This window comes from Molossus molossus, unplaced genomic scaffold (assembly GCF_014108415.1).
Source record: "Molossus molossus isolate mMolMol1 unplaced genomic scaffold, mMolMol1.p scaffold_m16_p_3, whole genome shotgun sequence".
Taxonomy (NCBI): domain Eukaryota; kingdom Metazoa; phylum Chordata; class Mammalia; order Chiroptera; family Molossidae; genus Molossus; species Molossus molossus.
In genome coordinates, this window is record NW_023425366.1 from 44100264 (window position 1) to 44122563 (window position 22300).

Genomic DNA, 22300 nt, shown 5'->3' on the forward strand with positions numbered 1-22300 from the left:
TCCTCGGCCCTGGTTGGGTGTGTGGGTGGCAATCAGTCGATGTGTCTCTGATGTGTCTCTCTTGTGTCGATGTTTCTCTCTCTCTCTCCCTCCCTGAACAAAATATTGAAAAATGTCCTCAGATGAGGATAAAAAAAAACTGCATTGTGTAAGAGGCAAAAGTAGATAAAATTCTATCTTATTATTATTTTATTTTATTTTATTATATTTTGAGAGGGAGAGAGAAACACCAATTTGTTCTACTTATGCATTCGTTGGTTGCTCCTTGTATTTGCCCTGACTGGGGATGAAACCCACGACCTTGATGTATTGGGACGGTGCTCTAACCCACTGAGCCAGCTGGCCAGGACCTGTTGCTCACACACCCCTCTCCAGTGAGTAATTCTTGAGTTTTTGATTACTGCATTTACCTTGTTTCCTTTGCTGATAAAATACAGGTCCAATGCATCTGGTCCTCTATATGGTTATAAGGAAAGGGAAGAAGTGACTGTAACAAGATGTCTTATCTCTGCTCACATGAGCTGACACCCAGTTTAGGTGCTTATTTCATTGCACCTGGAGGCTCACCTGGATATCCACTACCTGAATAAAATGTCTCTAGCATTTGTCATCAGAGAAACTATGGCTTAGACTGGTTTAAAGGAACAATGTTCACTGACTCCAAAACAACACTTGAGCCTGGCCTGTGTTGGTTGAGCAGCATTCCATGCACCAAGAGGTCACTGGTTTGATCCCCAGTAGGGGGCATGCAGGGTCGATGTTTCTCTCCCATGGATGTTTCTCTTACCCTCCCCCTTCCTCCCTCTCTAAAAACTAATAAAAACATATTTTAAAAAAAGAAAAGGACATTTGAGCCTGGCCTGTGTGGCTCAGTGAATTAAATGTCATCCCATGAACTGAGAGGTCCTGGTTTGATTCCTGGTCAGGGCACATGCCCAGGTTGTGGGCTTCATCCCCAGTAGGGGGCGTGCAGGAGGCAGCCAATCATGTTTCTCTCTCACATCAATGTTTCTATCTCTCCCTTCCTATCTAAAATATAAACTTATTAAAAAATTAAAAAGACACTTGATGTCTCTATTGACATCTTTGTGGCTAAGATGAGGATGTGACTGGGTAATCATGAGCCAGGCGGATTCCTAGCTACTGAAACAACATAAGAGAGTTGAATAATGATTCACATTAAAATGGAAATTTCTAGTCCTTTGGGTGAAGACACAAGAAACTCCATAGATGGTATTATCAAATTTACAGGTAACAGCAGAAATGGTTAAATATGACAACATTATTTTTTTCCTTTTATTGATCTTAGAGAGAGAGGGAGAAAGAGATAGAAACATCGATGAGAGAGAACATTGATTGGCCACCTCCTGCATGCCCCCCACTGGGGATTGGGCCCACAACTTGGGCACATGCCCTGACCCAGATTCAAACCAGTGACTTCTTGGTACTTGGGTCGATGCTCAACCACTGAACCACACTGGCCGGGCAATAATAACATTATCATCATTTAAAATTATTTTAGTGCTGAGACCAATTTAAGATGAAGTTGGACACAATCTATTGCCAAAGCAGAAGGAGGGGAAACCTGAGTTGGTAGTGGTACTCAGAAGAAACACCTGGCAATTTTATTGGATCAAATTCCCATAGACACCCATAGTCCAGCACACGTGGGGAGGGCAACAGGAGAGAACGGAAGCCTTATAAGAATGTGTGAAGGAAGGATATACCCAGATCAAAAGAATAATCCCTCTGGACTCCGATGAGGTAAGATCAATCACAGCTAGAATATCATGTTCTAGTCTAGGTGTCACATTTTAAGTGGACTGGCCAAGTATAACAGTGTTTGGAAGAGTAAGAACAGGAGGGTGATGACCTTGAACTTTTCAAGAGAAATAAAAAAATTAGGGAAGTTCCCACTGGAGATGAATTCAGAAATATAAATGAGAGCTGTTTTCAAATCCTTGAATGATACGGGAGAAAGAATAGAATGACCCTGCCTTCCTGCAGAAGCCAAAGCTTAGAGAAATGGTTGAAAAATGTAAGGAGGCTTTGATTCACCTAGAGGAAGCAGTTTCCAATCATTATTGTTGATTACAAATAAATTCTGCTGCTGCTAACGGGTATCCAAACAAAGCCCGTGGTTGCCAGGAGTGTTACAAAGGGGGTTCCTTCTTTGAGTAGACATTTGTACCAGATCAATTTTGAGGTCTCCAGAATTTAAGATGCAACATATATGTGATAGTCATCTGAAAAACATCACTCGGGTGAAATAAACATTTACATCTTGGATCTTAGAAAGGGCATATAGCCATCCCAGTGTGGCTCAGTGGTTGAGCACCTACTCATGCACCAAGAGATTGCTGGTTCGATTCCCAGTCAGGGCACATAGCCATGTTGTGGGCCCAATCCCCAGTAGGGGGCATGCAGGAGGCGGCCAGTCGATGTTCTCTCTCATCGTTGTTTCTATCTTTCTCTCCCTCTACCTTCCTCTCTCTCTAAAAAATCAATTTAAAAAAAAGAAATGGCCCTGGCCAGTTTTGCTCAGCAGTTAAGAGCGTTGGCCTGTGGACCAGATTGTCCAGGATTCAGTTCCCACTAAGGGCATGCACCTCAGTTGCAGTTTGTCCCCGGCCCTGGTTGGGGTTGTGTGGGTGGCGACCACTCTATGTGTCTGTCTCTCTCACATCGATGTTTCTCTCCCTCTCTCCCTCCCACTGTATCTGAAGATAAGTGCAAAAATGTTCTCAGGTGAGGATAATAAAAAAAAAAAAGTGACATTTAGATGGGTGCCGCTCCCTCATACTGCAGGGATATAGTTTAAGCATTTCAAGCATTTATTGTTGAAGCATTGCTTTACTCCTCACCTGTAATCAGCGACTGCTTATCTAGAGGGAATTATCAGTCTTCTGAGTAATCTGATAACAGGATGGGAGGCTAACAGTGTATATGACCGTAATAAAGCCAAAGGTTCTTACATAATGAATCAAGGTTTCTTTTCTTCCTCTGCAGCATTTACAGCTGCTCTCTGCCCATTCCACCCACCACCATCTCCATCCACATACACAGAGGCAGGGACGGAACTCCAGTGCACCCAGTGTGGTGTGTGCTCTGCACCACAGTGTGACCTCTTCAGGTCACTGTCTCTCCCACAGTCCTTGACCCGCAGTGACTAGTCCATCAGTACTTTTAAACATACCTTCTTTAAAATTATCTTTTGCTATAAAGATGCATTTTTTATGATAATTGCAAAATATCTCATTTATAAGTGAATCTAAAACTATATAGATAAATTCTTTTTTACACCTTCTATAAGAAGGGACCCTTTTCCTTAGTGTACTGAAAGAGTTTGAGGTAAATGAAAGAAATGTGCTTTTTGTAAGATGACAACAAAAAACTAGAAATGTAATAATATATATTTACATTTCTTTCTTTTTTTGAGAGAGAGAGAGAGAAACATCAATTTGGTGTTTCACTTATTTATTCATTCATTGGTTGCTTCTTGTATGTGCCCTGACTGGAGATTAAACACCCAGCCTTGTATTGGGACGACGCTCTAACCAACTGAGCTACCAGCCATGGCTAACCCTAGGAATTTCTTAATCTAGAATGTATGGTTCCTAGATGAGCTATGAAAGGGGGAGAGAGAGCAGATGTCCATGATTGCCCTGAAATTATTTTGAAATTTTTTTGTACATAGATATGTGCATTTCTTCTAGAGAAAGGATCCATAGCAGTCATCAGAAAAATTTAAGAATTCCTGTCTTAAACAAGTTGTTTTCAAACTTTGTTTTGAATTCAATTTGAAGATGATTAAGTGTCCGTGATCTTCAGGCACTGTGCTTGGTTCTGAAGATATAAAGTGCCCCCCTGAACCCAGGCTGCTCACAGTGTCGTGAGGAAGACACGTGAGTTCACAAGACGCTGAGATTAAGTGTAAGAGAACAGTAGGTATCAAAAGCTTTTATGTTGTTTTCTCCAATACTTGTTGACCCTGTACAATTAAACCTTTGTGCCACGATGTTTTATAATCACCGTGCCACCCACCACCACAAGTTTTATTTCTAACTACATGAATGATTTCTCCTTTTCACCATATCCACAGTCAGACTAAATGATATTCTTCCATTTTTGTTATATTTAGGAGATCCTTAGACCCTATGGTTAAAGGACTTACATGGTTAAAGGACTTACAAGAAAGAGGTGAAAATATCCACTTAAACCATTTTTATGTATTGTGATCAAATGGGTATAAACTATCCATTAGAGACTCCCCTTGACCTGTTGAGTTGTACTCAAGAGGCATTGGTACATCCTGTAAATCTAGAAAACAGGCTGTTGAGATGACCACTGAGCTATTTAGAGATGGTCTGAAATTAGTCAGGATTCCTTATTTCCTTCTCCCCTCTGTGTAAATAATTTTGTATTACTACTAATAAGAATAGAAGGAAAAGCACTCAACTCTTCAATCTCTTACAGCCTATTTATAACTTCTTCATATAGCAACTAAAGTAGATCAATGAAAGACTGAATGCCCGGCTGGTGTGGCTCAGTGGTTGAGCACTGACCCATGTACCAAGAGGTCACTGGTTGGATTCCCAGTCAGGGCTCATGCCCAGGTTGTGGGCCCGATCCCCAGTGGGGGGCATGCAGGAGGCAGCCAATCAGTGTTCTCTTTCATCAATGTTTCTCTCTCTCTCTCTCTCATCAATAAAGATAAAATATTTTTTTTAAAAAAAAGACTGAAAAACTTCAGAGTATCAGGGTTCATGACAAGGACGAACTGGATTTTAAACTTGCATCTCATTTACTTGTGCAAATGTACAGTAATTTGTTTCATCAGTCTGTTGCACTTTTAGGTCGGTTTCACTCTTTGAACATTGCAAACAATGCTGCCAAGATTATCTTTATAAATATGCTGTTTTCCACATCTGTCAGTTTATCTGTTGAATAATTCTTCAAAATGGAATTCCTGGTTCAAAGGGAAAAAGCATTTTAAATGTTGACAGGTATTGTCAAATTAAAGCCATGCTTCTTAATACTACAATTCACTACAATTGTTTCACATTGAGGCAGTCACTGAAGATACATGAGGAAAAGTGATGATTATCAAACAAAGCAAAGACTGGCATGATATCATTGAGATTGCTTTCTTTCCCCATTGGGTGACGGGGACCAAACGTCACTTGTTTCAGAAAGTAGGAGTGATTCCAGACAGGAATTTTCTCTCTCTAATGACTGGGTAGGTCCTAAAAGGAATGTAAGACTTCATCCCAGAACAAAGGAGTCATGGGTCCCTTTGTATTCAGGGCTAAGTGGGGAAAACCAAAAGATCCATTTTGTCATCCCTGTCCCAAATCAGATGCCTTCCTGTGGTCTTAAACATTTGTGACAAGTGGGACTTCTGTTGTGACTCACAATGCAGTCACTGTTCTCCACACGCACATGGCCCACTCAGTCTCCCCGCCAATTATAAAATCTTCAGCCAGAGGCTATTATCCTCTGTTTTGTTCAGTCAGCAACACAGCCAGTGAATTTCCAGCTGGGATCAGGTGGCAAGAGAGAAACTTCTCACACTTCATCGCTCAAGTCCTCACACACCCCAGGATGTTTTCTCCTTTTGCGGGGCCCTGACTGGGAAAACTTCTCTGAAGCCATTTGGGAAGATGACCCAACGTGACATTTCCTTTCCTAGTTCTACTTTAGCTAAGGACGGGGAAATAGGAGTAGCTTAGGCAGTCTAAGACAACCTCTCAACTGGCACAGCTCGGCGCTTCTGTTTTACTAGTTTCATGTCACTAATTTTTTTTTATCCTCACCCGAGGACATTTTTCCACTTTTGTTCAGATAGAGTGGGAGGGAGAGAGAGGAAGAGAGGAAGAGAGGGAGAGAGAGAGACTTCGATATGAGAGAGACACATCGAGTGGTTTCTACCCACACGACCCCAGCCAGGGCCAGGGACAAACCGCAACGGAGGGACGTGCCCTTAGCGGGAACCGAACCCTGGTCTCTCTGGTCCGCGGCCGACGCTCTAACCGCCGAACCAAACCAGCCAGGGCGTGTCACTAATTCTTTAGCAGATAAACTACATCTTGTTAGAACCAGCCACAGGAAGCATCTTTTTCTCTCCCACCCTCCCTTCCTGTCATCTTTCTTTCTTCCAGAAGACTAATTAGATGGAGGGAAGATTTTGAGCACATCTCTGCAAATCCCAGCAGGAGTGTGACAGTGGTCTGAGTCAGCCAGGCCACGGATCGAGTTCCAGGTGCTTTTTAATTTGGGAGTGGAGCGTGGAGGGCTTGTCTCACAACATCTCATCTTAAATTACAGTCAATATTCTAATGCCTGCGGGCCAAATAAGAGGTTTGAAAGGATCAGAATAAGGGTAAATTATATACAATTACTCCTAAAAGTAAATACCTTTCTTAAAATGTCTATACAGGCTACATAAAAGATTTTGCTTCGTTCATAACTCAGCCAATTTTAAGTAATATTAGTAACTTGTTCTAGGAAAGTCAGACTGCTGCCTAGTGGACCTGTATCTACTGAAGTTCAGGTTCAGGTGAACAAAAGAAAGAATGAGTTAAGCCCTGCTTAAACTTCTAACGCCCTCGTTCAACTTTTCCCTAGTTAAAGCCAACTTGTATCACAAGGATTGTGTATATGTGCATAAATCTACAAAGACCTGATAAGCTCCTCTGTCTACCTAATAAGTTTCTCGGGAGCCTGTCCGAATTTGGCTGGGGAGGGTTAAGACAGCAACACTGTTTCCCGTGGTCTCAGTAGAGAACTGTCGCGCGCCAGCTGCATTCCTCTGGGATAACAGAAATGCTGTCGTTAGAAAATGAGTGACATGCCCCGAATGCCCTTCTCTCACCCTGAACACACTGGCGCTCCCAGGTTAAGGTCTCTGATCTGACCCCTGGAAAGGGTCTAGCCGCCAGGAGAGGGTGAGGCAGAAGAACCACTGAAAGAACACTGAGGTTTGTCATATTTGAAGGTAATGACTGAGGTTGGTGTGGAGGCTGAAGTTCAAATGTGCCTGTCCGAAGGTCAGGGCCGGAGGGCCAGGGCCTGGACAGCAGGGAGTGCTGGCCGTAAACTAGGGCGATTCCAGGAATGCAAGGTGGGGAGGCACTACTATTCAGGGGAAGACAGGGTTTTTTATTTCAAGGATATGCTTGACAAATTATAATTTTAATTCAAGGTAAGTAGGGGAAGTTTTCCTTTTCAAAAATAATAGAAGAGAATAACCATTTCCAAAACATTTTCAGGTGTTATTAACCTTCAATAATAAAAGGTATGGGTTAGAAGAAAACTTCTAAAAACTTCCTTATTAGCTCTTATGTATAAAAATATTTGTAGTCATGTTTTAATGGAATATTACCAAAAGTTGGCCTTACCGTACATGCCAGGAAAATCTAGCTGTCATTTAGAGACTCTAGAGGAAACAACAAAAGGAGTTGTTAGAAAAACTTGACAACATGCCCTGGCCGGTTTTGCTCAGTGGTTAGAGCGTCGGCCTGCGGTCCAGAGAGACCTGGGTTTGGTTCCCGCTAAGGGCACGTACCTCGGTTGCAGTTTGTCCCCGGCCCTGGTTGGTCGTGCGGGTGGCAGCCACTCGATGTGTCCCTTCACGTCGATGTTTCTCTCTCTCTCTCCTCCTCTCTCTCCCCCCCGCCAAAAAAGAAAGAAAGAAAAACTTGACAACAGTTTGTTAAATTTCTAAACAGCTTAGTCAATAAATAAAAGAACAAACTGTGTGGTTCAGCTCTCTGAGAATCTATAACCAACATAAATAACTCCCTCATCCGAGACATCTGGCTTAAGTCAGAAATTTTTATTTTTATCATGATTCTTATCTTGAATGTTTATTTGTATCCACAAAACTCACCTTGCACCTCCACCCTCTTGTACATATTCTCACACCACTATCTTTGAGGAAAGAAAATACAGTTTCAGGCAGGGTGTTTCTTTTGATACTAAGACACTTAAAAGGTAAGTGTGGAAAAGTGAAAGAAATTAAGGTTTATTCCTTTCCCATCTGGATTTTGCAAAGCAACCTGCAAGAGAAAACAGTACAGCCTGCCTTGTATTTTCACCTGTCTCTCCTTCACTCTGCTCAGGATTAAATGTTCCCCTTGTCCTCAGCCAAAATGGAAATATGATCTCGTGTTTGTTTATTGTGTTGCCTTTGTATTTCCTAGGTCAATAAGGTGTGAGTTTTGATTCACTGATGTGACTCGTTCCCACAAACACACAGAAACTCTTCGGGGAGGTTTCTGTAAGTGTGTCCAACTGCAGCGGAGTTTCTGAGGTGGGCACAGCATAGAAACAGAGCGGTGGTGCATCAGGGTGCTGAGATCCCTCACGAGGAGTGTCATCTCCGAACTCCAGCTGCAAGTCCAAGGATTCTCTAGACAGCGTTGCCAAATAATAATTAAACTCATAGGCGACCATTGCTATTCTTCAATCATTGATCTTGGGATTTTTTTTCAGCAAGAAGAAAAGGGGGCTATACTCCAGGAGTTCCCATACAAAATACAGAAATTCAGATCACATTATATACTTAGTCAAGTGAGCAAAAAGTTATCAAGAAAAAGGATTACCATATCTCAAGCAGTGTCTGGGTATGTGTGTGTATTCTTTTCTCTCATTGTCATTTCTCGGAGTCTACTAGGTAATAACACACATTCCAAAGGACTAAACAGGCTACTTAAATGAGCTACATCAAGATGAAGAGATTCATAATAGCCACTACAATTTTCCATGACAAAGAAAAATTTTCAGTGTAGAAAATAGGATAAGTTTATGGAACTGGAGGGAGAGTTTCAAATACATAGAAAATATAAAATAAAAAAGAAATGGTACTTCTGAAAGCAACATTGTAATTTCATTTCACAGCCGTCAGATTGGCAGCAATCTGACTATTAAGACTAAAGATGAGCACAGCCGGTCATTCCACACTAGGGTAGTTACCCCCAGACAAACTCCTGCATGTGCACCATGAGATATCTACTAGAAAATATTGGCAAAAGCTCTGTTTGGAATCTTAAAAAGTGAAGAAAAACAGAAGTGGACAATGCATTGGGGTATATTTAAATGATGGGCTATATTGCAATTAGGATGCATGAATTACAGCTACATGTATCAATATAGATATCACTCAAGAACAATGTTGAGCAAAAAGTGTCATTGAGGAAAGGTATATTCAGGTTACCATTTATGTAAAGTTATATCTATATATATTCAAACCAATACTATGTATATTGGATCTATACATATTAGTAAAAGTGAAAACATCCACATGAAAATGAACACCACATTCAGGACTATGGCGGGGGAGAATGGAGAATGGGATCTGGGAGAGATACTCAGGGGTCTTCAATTCTAACAGCAATCTTTTTTTTCTTTAAAAATTCAGTGCAAATGGGCAAACTGTTAAAAGATTTTCTCTTCTTTCTTTTTGGTTGTCCAATAATTTTTAATTGAAATGTTGCTTTTTAGTTCTTTACTAGCTGGACATTCCACTGTACCACTGCTGATGTCATGAGGGTGGCGGCCACCAACATTGCAGCCCAGCGCCTGGGCAGTCCCAGGATCTCTTTCGTGGTTCCAGAGAGTTCTCTAGCTAACGATCCACGCCACACCTGTTGGGCAATGTTGACAATCTCATCAAAAGTGATATTTCCACGGTGCTTATTGTTTTCTTGCTTCTTTCTGGGCGGTTCTTTGAGGGCTTTGATGATCAGGGCAGAGGCTGAAGGCACTACCTCCAGCTGGCCCGTCCGTTCTGAATGGCCAGCTTCGCTGTACTCCTCAGACCCTTCCAATCACGGGTGGCTTTGGCGATGTCATCACCAATCTTTTTTGAGACAGACCCAGGGGGCGGATCTTGGGGCCCAAGGCAGACGGGGTGCCAACTTCCCCACCGGTGCACCTCGGGTATAGACCGATCTCAGTGGGAACCAACTTCTGCGGCACGGTGGAGGTGGCTGGTGTCGGATGAACCTGGATCCGGACGACCGAAGAAGGTTGCGCCTACGCCTCCTCCAAGCTGAAAGCAAAATGTTAAGATTTTCTAAAGCTTGTTTTTTATTGCTGGAAATATTTTATAATTTAAAAAATAATAATACTCTACTTCTGAGAAATTTGTCAGGATGTGGTTTTCAAAGCACAGTTTTACCAGTTCATCCCATTTCAATCTTACAAAACCCAGCCAGAGGGAATTCCCACTTTCAAACTTTTTGTTTAAGAATGTCCCCTGGGTGTCCCTGTAAAAGCCAAAAATGAGCATCCCACACTAATGAAAACCTGGATCAGTGAGGTTGTTCTATGAGACGTGTGAGATTTAGGGGACCTGAGTCCTGCTCTCTTGGCCTCAGTGATAATCTCGCCTCAGGGCTTAACCAGCAGAGCTGGGTCAGACTCCCGCCAGCTCCTTCCCAGGTTGGAGCACTCAGTGTTCATTACCATGCCCCCTTTCCTCCTTCCTAGCGGAGTCCAGATTTTCATCAGTTGTCTTCATCCATCCAAGAGTAATTCCATGCCCCTTGCCAATCACTGATTTAGGAAGGGGTATGTGAATTAATCTGGGCCAGTGATAGGTGGGGAGAAGTTTGCTAAGGATTTCTGGCAACAGTTTCTTAGTTTTCAAGATGAAGCTACAGAAAGAAATGGTCTTTTCCTCTGGCGTTCTTGTGTATGGCTTCGAGGCCCAGAACTGCATCGGATTGAAGGTGTAGCCAACACTCGGTGAAGGACAGAACCAAGAGAACAACAGAAATACAGTCAGTGCAGCTAGAGTATGTCCACCCTGAAGACCACTGGGCATCCAAGTAGGTAAGCCAATACATTTCTGTATCACTTTAACCAGTCAGCGGTTCTCAACCTGAGGGTTGCAACCCCTTTGGGAGTCGAACGACCCTTTCACAGGGGTTGCCTAAGACATAACAGTAGCAAAATTACAGTTTTGAAGTAGCAACAAAAATAATTTTATGGTTGGGGGTCACCACAACATGAAGAACTGTATTAAAGGGTCACGGCATTAGGAAGGTTGAGAACCACTGATAGGTGGGGCTTTTGTTGCTTGTGGCCAAAGACATTCTCATTGAAGCACACATATGTGGTTTGGCTTCCTCAGCTGTAAGCAGGGAGGGATGTTAATGTCTGGCCTGCCTTATGACTTCACTCGGTGGTTCTGGAGATCAGCATAAGCTAATACATGTTAATGTGCTTTGTAAACTATAGGTTGTTATTCAAGGGCAAACGGTACTATTATTAATTTGAGGTACAAATTTTAGTTCATTATATGAATTATGTATGTCTTAGAATATATAGTTCTTTAACCTATTTACTTTAAAGTGGTACTTACAGAAACCTTATGAGAGTTTATAAGTAATTCTTTGAATCATAAAAAGCAATTGCTGCCCTGGCCGGTTTGGCTCAGCAGTTAGAACGTCAGCCTGTGGTCCAGAGAGACCTGGGTTCAGTTCCCGCTAAGGGCACATGCCTCGGTTGCAGTTTGTCCCCGGCCCTGGTTGGTCGTGTGGGTGGCAGCCACTCAATGTGTCCTTTTCACGTCGATGTTTCTCTCTCTCTTCCTCTTTCTCCCTCCCACTCTATCTGAACAAAAAAATGGAAAAAAATGTACTCGGGTGAGGATTGAAAAAAAAGCAATTGCCTATTTATAGTATCAGTTGAGATACTTAGCAGAAATGCATCTTTGTATACAAGTACAGGACCAAGGCATTTCAAATAACCATTTATGTTAGAGGTGTTAAAAGACTTTTGTCTATAATATATGATGTCCTTACTTAATGGTGTGATCTTTGGCATAACCTGTCTGTGTCTCAGTATCTGCACTATCTGTAAGGATTAAAGGAGAAAATACATGTAAAATACTTAGAGCAGAGCCTACTACATAGTCACAAGCAAAATAATTACAGCCAAGTCAAAGTAGCCCCTCAGCCCTGGCCTCTTTGGCTCACCAGTTAGAGCTTTGGCCCAGGGACCAAAGGGTCCCATGTTCGATTCCTGGTCAAGGGCACGTACCTGGGTTGCATGTTCCATCCCCAGCCCCAGTTGGGAGTCAACCAATTGATGTGTCTCTCTCACATCAATGTTTCTCTCTCTCCCTCTTTCCCTCCCTTCCACTCTATCTAAAAATCAATGGATTTTTTTTTCTAAATCTAGCCCTTCAGTTATAGCACATCATCATTATTTTTTTTTTATCATAAGTACTTACTACTACCTAATATTTCTCTTAACTTGTTTATTTCCCCTACAGCAGTCATATTTTTTTTGCTATTAAATACTTTTTAATTGTAGTAAAAAAAAAAACACTAACATAAAATTTACCATCTTAATCATTTCTAAGTGTCCAGTAAAGTATATTTACATTGTTGTGCAACAGATTTTCAAAACTTTTTCATCACTTGCAAAACTGAAACTCTGTACCCATTAAACAACAACTTTCAATTTTGCCCTTTCCCCCATCCTTGGGACCATTTTACTTTCTGTTTCTAAGAATTTTCAGAAGTCTTATATATACATTCTAATGTTTTATTGATTTTTTTAGAGAAACAGGAAGGGAGAGATAGAAACATTGATAACAGAGAAGCATCAACATCGATGGCTACCTCCTGCACACCCCCCCTGGAGATCGAGCCTGCGAACTGGGCATGTGCCCTCACGGGGGAGGACCTCTTTGTGCGTAGGTTGACGCTCAACCACTGAGCCACACCAGCTAGGCAGCAGTCTTATATTTTTAAACTCAACTTTTATTCCCCAGCATCTAGTATGGCTGTGCCCCACAAATATTTAAGTAAATGAATCAATCTGTATTTGTACTATTCAGAAATAAAGAAGCAAAAAAAGGTCATAGACTTATTTGTACTAAGAAATAAATAACCTTGAAATAGGTAAAAAGTATTGAAATTTCTATGTAGGTACTTTACATTAATTCTGAACTTGGCCCCTACAGTCAATTCCCAACACAGCATCCAGACGAATCCTTTTAAATATGTCAAGTGATGTCACACCTCAGCTCAAAACTCTGCAATGGCTCTCTGTTATACAAACATTAAAAGTCAAAGTTTTCACAGTGGCTATAAAAGCCTTATCCTACCTGGACCTCTTTACTTCTCTTATCTTTTCCCATCTTGTCACTTCAGTCCAACCACATTGCAATCTGCAGTTTTTCAAACATCCCAGCAACATCTCCACCGGGTTATTGCACCTGCTGTTCTTCCTGCCTGGAGCATTCTTATGCTACTGTCCATCTCTCTCATGCCCTCACTCCATCAGATCCTTGCTTAAACTTCACCTTACCAGTGATGTGACCCCTGACTAGCCTACTGGAAAGAGCAACATGTGCCGTACCCCCGCTCTGGTCCTCCCAATCACTTCCCCTATTTCTGCCCAGTTATCACCATGTGACCCTCCACATATTTCCTCATGTATTAGATTTGCTTTCTGTTTCCCTCAACATAATGGCAGCTATTTTTCTGTGTCTTATTCACTACTATATCCCAGCATCCAGAACTATGCCTAACACATACTAGTTGCTCAATAAGTAGTCATTAAAAATTAATTAATGATTAGTGACAGAAAACAGGTCAGTGGTTGCTGTGGGCTGGTGAATCGAGGGAATTGACTGGGAAGGGGTACAAGGAATGTGTTCCGTATCTTGATTGTGTGTATAATTACACTGGTATATAAATTTGTTCAAACTCATTGACGGGGTAGGAGTGGAGGGCAGAGATAAACTAAAGAACTATATGCATATTTGCACAACCAATTCACAGGGACACTAGGCTAGGGAAGGCAGGAGGGGTGTGGGAGCAGGAAGGAGAGGGTCAATGGGAAAAAAGGGGGGGACATCTGTAATACTTTCAACAATTAAAAAACCTAATTGACATATACACTTAAATAGTTATATTATACTGTATATAAATTATACTTCAATAAAGGCAATTTTTTAAAACTAACAATTTGCTTAAAGTTTCAGCATTGCAAAGTAGTACAGGTATAATTCAAACCCAGGTGTGTCTGATTCCAAAGTCTCTCATCTTTTTTTTTTAATTTTTTTTTCCTTTATTGATTCTAGAGAGAGAGGAAATGACAGGGAGAGAGAGAGAGAAACATCCACTGGCCGCCTCCTGCATGCCCCCCACTGGGGACCAGGCCCACAACCTGGGCATGTGTTCTGACCGAGAATCGAACTGGTGACCTCTTGGTGCATGGGTCGATGCTCAACCACTGAGCCATTCCGGCTGGACAAAAGTCTCTCATCTTTTTATGAGGTATGGCACCTTCCCTGACCTCTGCCCTACTGGGTTCCACAAAGGTACCCCTGAGCTCTTTCCCAGAAGGCTCTGTCTCACTTGTTTTCAGATATACACAGCTCCGAGACAAATAATATCTTTTTGGTTCTGTGTCCCACATTTTTAAAATCGTGGGAACATGAACCATACAGATGGTTGGATTGCATGTGTCTCCCTCTGGGAGACATGGTATAAAGAAAAAAAAATCCTACAGCCTGTTTTCTAGTACAAGAGTCATTATCACTCAGAGGCTCAGATTTTGCATCTAAAATCAGATACTTGACAAATCAATGATATAACAGGTATGATGGTCATTTTTATTTGTCAACTTCAGCTAGGCAGTACAGTACCTAGTTATCCATTCACCGCTGTGTTTCTGTGAAGGTATGCTGTAGCTGTGATAAACACCTACAATCAGTTGACTTTAAGGAAAGAACATTATCCTTTATAATCTGTGTGAGCCTGAAAGTTCTAAGAACAGATTTGAGGTTTCCCCAAAGAAAAAGAAATTCTGTCTGTGGACAGAAGTGCCCACTCCTTGCTGGCAGTGTCCAGCCTACCTTGCCGGCTCTCTCGTGGCCTGCTCTGCGAATTCTGGACCTGCCTCACTAGCCCCAAATCACATAAGCCAATTCCCTGAAATCTCTCTCTTTTTCCCTGTGTGCGTGTGTGTGTGCGTGTGTGTGTGTGTGTGTGTGTGTGTGTGTGTGTGTGTAAGACATACATATCAAAAGCATGTGGAAGTCCTGACAAATGTCAATTCTTCCAACTATTAGTGTCCTAATAGTAACCCCTGGAGCTAATTAGTCCCCAAGTATTCACATTGTTAACTGGACTTAGGGTGTCTGCAAGGATGAGCCCTGAGTGATGATGGATATGTTACCATCTCTTCCTTTTGCCTGCCTGTGATGGAGAGGACTTGATACTGAACTCGGTATCCAAATTGTCCCAAACGTATGCCCTTCCTTATCCCTCTAACCCTTGCCCTCGTTTCACCTGAGTCTGGGTCCTGAGTGGGGAGTACCATCTGAATCTCCTATTTCTGTACCCGGCCTGCTTTATTGGAAACCTCATGGTCACTGTGGCTGGAATTGAAATGATTGTGTCCTGTGGACACTGCCTGTCCCAGCTGGTTAGCTTCTGGAGTCAACACTGGCAGCCAAGTCCATCTTGCAACCAACCTTGATGGGCAAGTCTTAACCCTTCCCCACCTCACCAACTCCAAGCAGCCCCAGCAGAGCGTCAGGTTTCCAAGTCCCATGATATACACTATAAAAGATGGTCAGGAAGACCAATTCTAGTTAACTAAGAGTGGCTCAGCCACAGAAAATAAAGGCTTTTCCCAAAGCAAGTAGAACCCAGTTTTCAAAAAATGAGACTGGAAATATTTAGTCTCAGTGTACATGCCGAACTTTATGACTTTGCTTATTTTCAGAAATTAAATTATTTTACAACTAGCTGTTTTGCTGTATTACCCATAGTTCTTAACCATTCTGTATGTGCAGCTAATTGCAGTCTAGGCTAAATTCTATAAACTTACATATCCATGAGAATGGGAGAGATACTGAGTTTTAAAACGCTATTCTTCTTAGTCAAGAATTTCAACTTCCTTCTCCACAAAAACCTACATCCAAGTTGTGGGCAAGAATGACTAATTTGAGATTCCCTTTTTGTCCTCACTTCTTCCCTGATGGTACTTAAAGCAGTGATTGGAAACAAACAACAAAAAGGGAAAGAGGTCTTAATTATTCCTAGACTTGCTGGAGATTTCTACAGACAATGACTGTATTCTTGGCCAGATCACTTAATGTCCTTGAGCTTTATAGAAAAATGAAGGCAGCCCTGGCCGGTTTTGCTCAGTGGTTAGAGCACTGGCCTGTGGTCCAGAGAGACCCGGGTTCTGTTCCCGCTAAGGGCATGTACCTCGGTTGCAGTTTGTCCCCGGTGTGGGTGGCAACCACTTGATGTGTCCCTTTCACATCGATGTTTCTCTCTCTCTCTCTCTCTCTCTCTCTTTTCCTCTCTCTCCCTCCCACTCTGTCTGAATAAAAAATGGACAAATGTCCTCGGGTGAGGATGAAAAAGAAAAATGAAGGCAACTAGACTGATGTTTTTCTAAGTCCCTTTTGGCTCTAAAGACCCATGAGCCTATGTGCTTTGGCCTTGAAAACTGAAGTGTTTGATATGCCCTTTCACCTAAGGAAGAAGGAGGTGCGTCCAGGCAACCAGACGTCCTGTTGGCAGATGGTTCACCTATGCTCCATAAGCAGTAGGTAATGGGTCCACCTGTGGCCAGTGCAAAGTGTGAGCCCCCTGTATACAATGCCCTTCTTTTCTCTTTCTAGAACAAAATGAGATTTTAACTAAACAAGAATGGGGCTTTGGGCCCTGACTAGGTAGCTCAATTGATTAGAAACTTGTCCCCTTCTAATAAAAGATACACCAAGGTTGAAGGTTTGATCCCCAGACAGGAAACATACAAAAAATCAACCGATGAATGCATAAATAAGGGGAACAACAAATTTCTCTCTCTCTCCCTCTCTCTGTCTCTCACTTCCCTCCCTGCCCCTCTTTCTCGAAAATCATAATGATAAAAAAACGAATGGGGATTTGGGTAGTAAAAAGGAGGTGGTAAGACAGTGTTTGTTTTCTTTTTGTTTTCGTGGTGGAAGGGAAATTGTCAAAGAATACAAGAAGCTAGTAGGTAGATTTCTTCTCTGGGTGCTGTTGGAGAGTCTTACAGAGACTCGGGCAACCACTGAAGGCCTGGGTTTGACTGAGCAGAGGCCCGGCTCGTCCCACCCTCCCAGCAGCGGCCCAGGTCTGTAGGAACGTGGACCTCCTTGATGTCAATGCCACCACCCTCACCTCCGTCCTACCCGAGCACACTGTCCACCGTGGGCACCGAGAGGAACAGTAGAGGGCATGTTGGGATGAAGAGCTCCCCACAGAATAAAGTTCTCCCATCAGGAGAGTTGAAAGCTGCTCCCACCCCTAGAAGAAGGTCCCTGAAAAGGACAGAATTTACCATCAGACTGAAGGGAGGGGTACATGTTTCTTTTGAGGCCATTAGCCCAGGTTGTTGAAAATGCTTAAGGAGGTGGCACAGACTGGGGTCACAGCAGTAGTGACCCCCACTAGCTCAGTCCCTGATAAAGATAAAAATTAGGTAAGAGCCAGACTGTTCCTGGAAACCTGAAGCTCTCTAATCACTTACCAAGCCGACCACTTCAGGTGGGCCGAAAGCTGAAAGTCTGCAGTAAACACCTGCCGGTCAGGACCCCATAACCTCCCCGTGTCTTTCAGGTGCCTGTATCATCTGCAAAAATAAGAGCCATAGACAAATAACCTAATTGGATTGAGGGAAATGAAGAGGATTAACTCATTTCCTGTTATTTGGATGAATGTCACACTTTTCAGTGTAGGCCAGGCCATGGGTAAGAGAAATGAATTGGGACGTGTAGGAGTTTTCTGCTCTCTAAAGTCTATAGATATTTTTCTGAAAAGCTAGGCCTTTCTTAGTCATGATATAAATAGATACCTCTACATGGAAAACAATTTTTTTTTTTACTGTAGTAAAATTAAATGTAACATAAACTTTACCGCTTTAACTATTTTTAAGTATACAGTTCAGTGGAATTAAGTACATTCACATCGTGCAGCCACCACCACTACAGCCCTTAAGCAGCAGCTCCCCATGTCACACGCTGCCCTGGCGACCAGCGCGCCACTCTCTCTCTGTGGAGTTAACCTCTCTGTAAATGAAATCACACAGTATTTGTTTTTTTTGTCTGTGTCTGGCTTGTTTTACTTAGCAAAATGTCCTCAAAGTTCATCTTTGTTGTAGCATGGATCAGAATTTCCTCTTTTTAAGACTGAATAATATATATATATTACATTATGTTTACCCATTAATTTTGTTAATGGACATTTGGGTTGCTTCTACCTTTTTTGGCTCTTGTGATTAATACTACTATGAAGGTGCAAATATGTGCTCCAGTCCCTGCTTCTAGTTCTTTTAGGTATGTATCTGGAAGTGGAATTGTTAGACCATCTAGTAATTCTATGTTTAATTTTTTGAGGAACCACCATACTGTTTTCCACAGTGGCATTCCCACCATCAGAGCAGGAGGGTTCCAATTTCTCCACATCCTCGCCAACATTTTTTTATAACCATCCTAATGGGTGTGTTGTGTTATCCCATTGTAGGTTTAATTTGCGCTGCTCTAATGATTAATGATATTGAGTATCTTTTTATGTGCTTATTGACCATTTACATATCAATTCTAGTATATGTGCTGCTGAAGTGAGCACTCTGTCCATTATTTAATTGGGTTGTTTATGTTTTTGTTGTTGAGTTGTAGTTCTTTATATCTAGATACTAATTTTTTATTACATATATGATTTACAGACATTTCCTCCTGAAACAATTCTTTTTCAAGTTGGCATATTTTAATTTTTTCAAGCCAGAACACATATTTTATGACTTAAGTGATACATGCTTATGGTATAGTTTCAAAAACACATTTAGAAAATTAAAATTGCTTGAAACCGCACAGCCCAGGGGTAACAACATTATTTTGCTGTACACCCTTCTAAGCTTTCTCCTGTGCCTGCAGACAACTCTTTACAACCCAGACTATACACACTGTTTTATCGCCTTTCCTTCGCAATAAATAGAAGTACAGTTGTCCCTCCACATCCAAAGTTTCTACATCTGTGGAGTCAAACATCTGTGGATAAAAAATATTTGGGAAGCCCTGACCAGTTTGGCTCAGCGGTTGGAGCGTTGTCCTGTGGACCAGAGAGTCCCGGGTTCGGTTCCCACTAAGGGCATATACCAAAAAAAAAAAAAAAAAACTAGCACAAAAAATATTTGGGAAAAAAAAGTTACGTGTTGCGGACCTGTACTATGTAGTTAGGCCTATGATGGTTGTGTCTGTACTGAACACGTACAGATTTTTTTTTTGTCATTATTTCCAAAATACATTATAACAACTATTTACATGACACTTACATTGTATTAGGCATTATACATAATCTGGAGATAACAAAGTATACGGTAGGGCATGTGTAGTTTATATGCAAACACTACACCATTTTTTAATACGTTTTTATTGATTTTGTAGAGAGAGAGAGGAAGCGAGAGAGAGATAGAAACATCAATGTGAGAGAGAAACATGATCAGCTGCCTCCTACATGCCCCCACTGGGGATTGAGCCCAGTGCCCTGACCAAAATTGAATCAGGACCTCTCAGTCCATGGGGCAAAGCTCAATCCACTACACCATTTTTTACTTTCAGATAGAGTGGGAGGGAGGGGTAGAGAGAGAGAGAGACATGGGTGTGAGAGAGACACATCTCTCAGTCACCTCCTGCATGACCCCGACAAAGGCCAGGGACAGAACCACAGCTGAGGTACATGCCCTTGAGCAGAATCAAACCCGAGACTGTTTGGTCCGAGGGCCTACACTCTACCCACTGAGCAAGACCAGCCAGGGCTACACCTTTTTTTTTTTCAATTTTTATTACAGATGTTTCTTCTTTTTTCCCCCCTTGCCCACCTCCTTCCCATTTTGCTGCCCCACCCCCCCAGCATTGTTGCCTATGTCCATTGATTATGCATAAGTTCTTTGGTTCATCTCATCCATCCTCCCCAACCCCCTACTCTGAGGTGTGTCAGTTTTAACCATATTCCTTTCTGTCTCTCGGTCTATTTTGTTCATCAGCCCACATTGTACATTATATTCCACAAATAAGTGAGATCATGTGGTATTTGTCTTTCTCTGATTGGCTTATTTCGCTTAGCATAATACTCTCCAGGTCCCTCCATGTTGTCTCAAAGGATAAAAGATCTGTCTTTCTTACAGCTGCATAGTACTCCACTGTGTATATGTACTACTGCTTTTTTATCCAGTCATCTACTGATGGACACTTGGGCTGTTTCCAGATCTTAGCTATTGTAAATAGTGCTGCTATGAACATAGGGGTACATATATACTTTCTGATTGGTGTTTCGGGCTTCTTAGGGTATATTCCTAGAAGTGGGATCACTGGGTCAAATGGCAATTCAATTTTTAATTTTTTGAGGTAACACCATAGCGTTTTCTGTAGTGGCTGCACCAGTCTGCATTCCCACCAGCAGTGTACTAGAGTCCCCTTTTCTCCACACTCTCACCAGCACTTATTGTTTGATGATTTGTTGATGGCGGCCATTCTGACAGGTGTGAGGTGATACCTCATCATTGTTTTAATTTGCATCTGTCTGATGATTAGTGGAAGGGGGGTGTAGAGAGAAAGAGAGAGACATGGATGTGAGAGAGACACATCTATCAGTCGCCTCCTGCATGATCCCAACAAAGGCCAGGGACAGAACCACAACTGAGGTACATGCCCTTGAGCAGAAATGCACGTTGAGTATTTCTTCATATGTCTCTTGGCCATTTGTATGTCCTGTTTGGAAAGGTGTCTACTGAGGTCCTCTGCCCATTTTTTAATTGGGTTCTTTGTCTTCCTTTTGTTGAATTTCTTATATATTTTGGAAATTAACCCCTTATTTGAGGTATCATTAGCAATTATGCTCTCCCATACACTGGGTTCCCTTTCCATTTTGATGGTTGTTTCTTTTGCTGTGCAGGAGCTTTTTAGTTTGATGAAGTCTCATGTGTCTGTTTTTCCCTTTGTTTTTCTTGCCTTAGGTGATGTATCAGTGAAAATTCTGCTGCGTATGATGTCTGGAATTTTGTTGGCTGCATTTTCTTCTAGAATTTTTCTGGATTCACGAGTCACATTTAAGTCTTTTGTCCATTTTGAGTTTATTGTTGTGTAGGGTGTAAGTTGATGGTCTAGTTTCCTTCTTTTGCACGTAGTTGTCCAATTTTCCCAACACCATTTATTAAAGAGGCTGTCTTTACTCCACTGTATGCTCTTGCCACCTTTGTCAAATATTAATTTAGCATAATGTTTTGGGTCAATTTCTGGGTTCTCTGTTCTAATCTATTGATCTATATGCCTGTTCTTGTGCCAGTACCAGGTTGTTTTGATTACAGTAGCTTTGTAGTATAACCTGATATCTGGTATTGTGATCCCACCTACTTTGTTCTTCTTTTACAAGATTGCTGTGGCTATTTGGGGTCTTTTTTTGTTCCATAGGAACTTTTGAAGTATTTGTTCTAGTTCTGTGAAATATATTGTTGGTATTTTGATGGGGATTGCATTGAATCTATACATTATTTTGGGTAGTATGGACATTTTAATGATGTTAATTTTTCCAATCCATGAACAAGGTATGTGCTTCCACTTTTTTTTTTTTTTTTTTTGATCTAATGTACTTTATTTGTGAATTACAATAATGGTTATCTATTTATATGCATGATTTTATATCTGTCATCTATATCTATCATCTATCTATCAATCAATCAATCTATCTGATTTTATTTTATTTTTATTTTTAAGTTTTTTTTGTTACAAATGTTTCTCCTTTTTTACCCCATTGGAACCCCCTCCCCACCCCCCCACCCTGTCCCCAGCTTTGTTGTCCATGTCCATTGGTTATGCATACATGCATATAAGTTCTTTGGTTTATCTCTTCCCACCCCACCCCCCACCCCCTCTTCTGAGGGATGTCAGTCTGTGCCCTACTTCCATGTTTCTGGGTCTACCATATTCCTCAGACTGTTATGTTTATTATATTCCGTATATAAGTGAGATCATGTGGTATTTGTCTTTTTCTGCTTGGCTTGTTTCACTTAGAATAATACTTTCCAGGTCCCTCCATGTGGTCTCAAAGGATAAGAGATCTTTCTTTCTTACAGCTGCATAGTACTCCATTGTGTATATGTACCACTGCTTTTTTATCCATTCGTCTACTGATGGGCACTTGGGCTGTTTCCAGATCTTAGCTATTGTAAATAGTGCTGCTATGAACATGGGGGTACATATATTCTTCCTGATTGGTGTTTCAGGCTTCTTAGAGTA

The 22300-nt window shown here is 41.7% G+C and overlaps 1 pseudogene; it reads right to left on the minus strand.

Annotated features, from left to right (window-relative positions):
* Window positions 1-7418: 7418 nt before the first annotated feature.
* LOC118641995 lies at window positions 7419-13159 on the minus strand (annotated as a pseudogene).
* Window positions 13160-22300: the final 9141 nt, after the last annotated feature.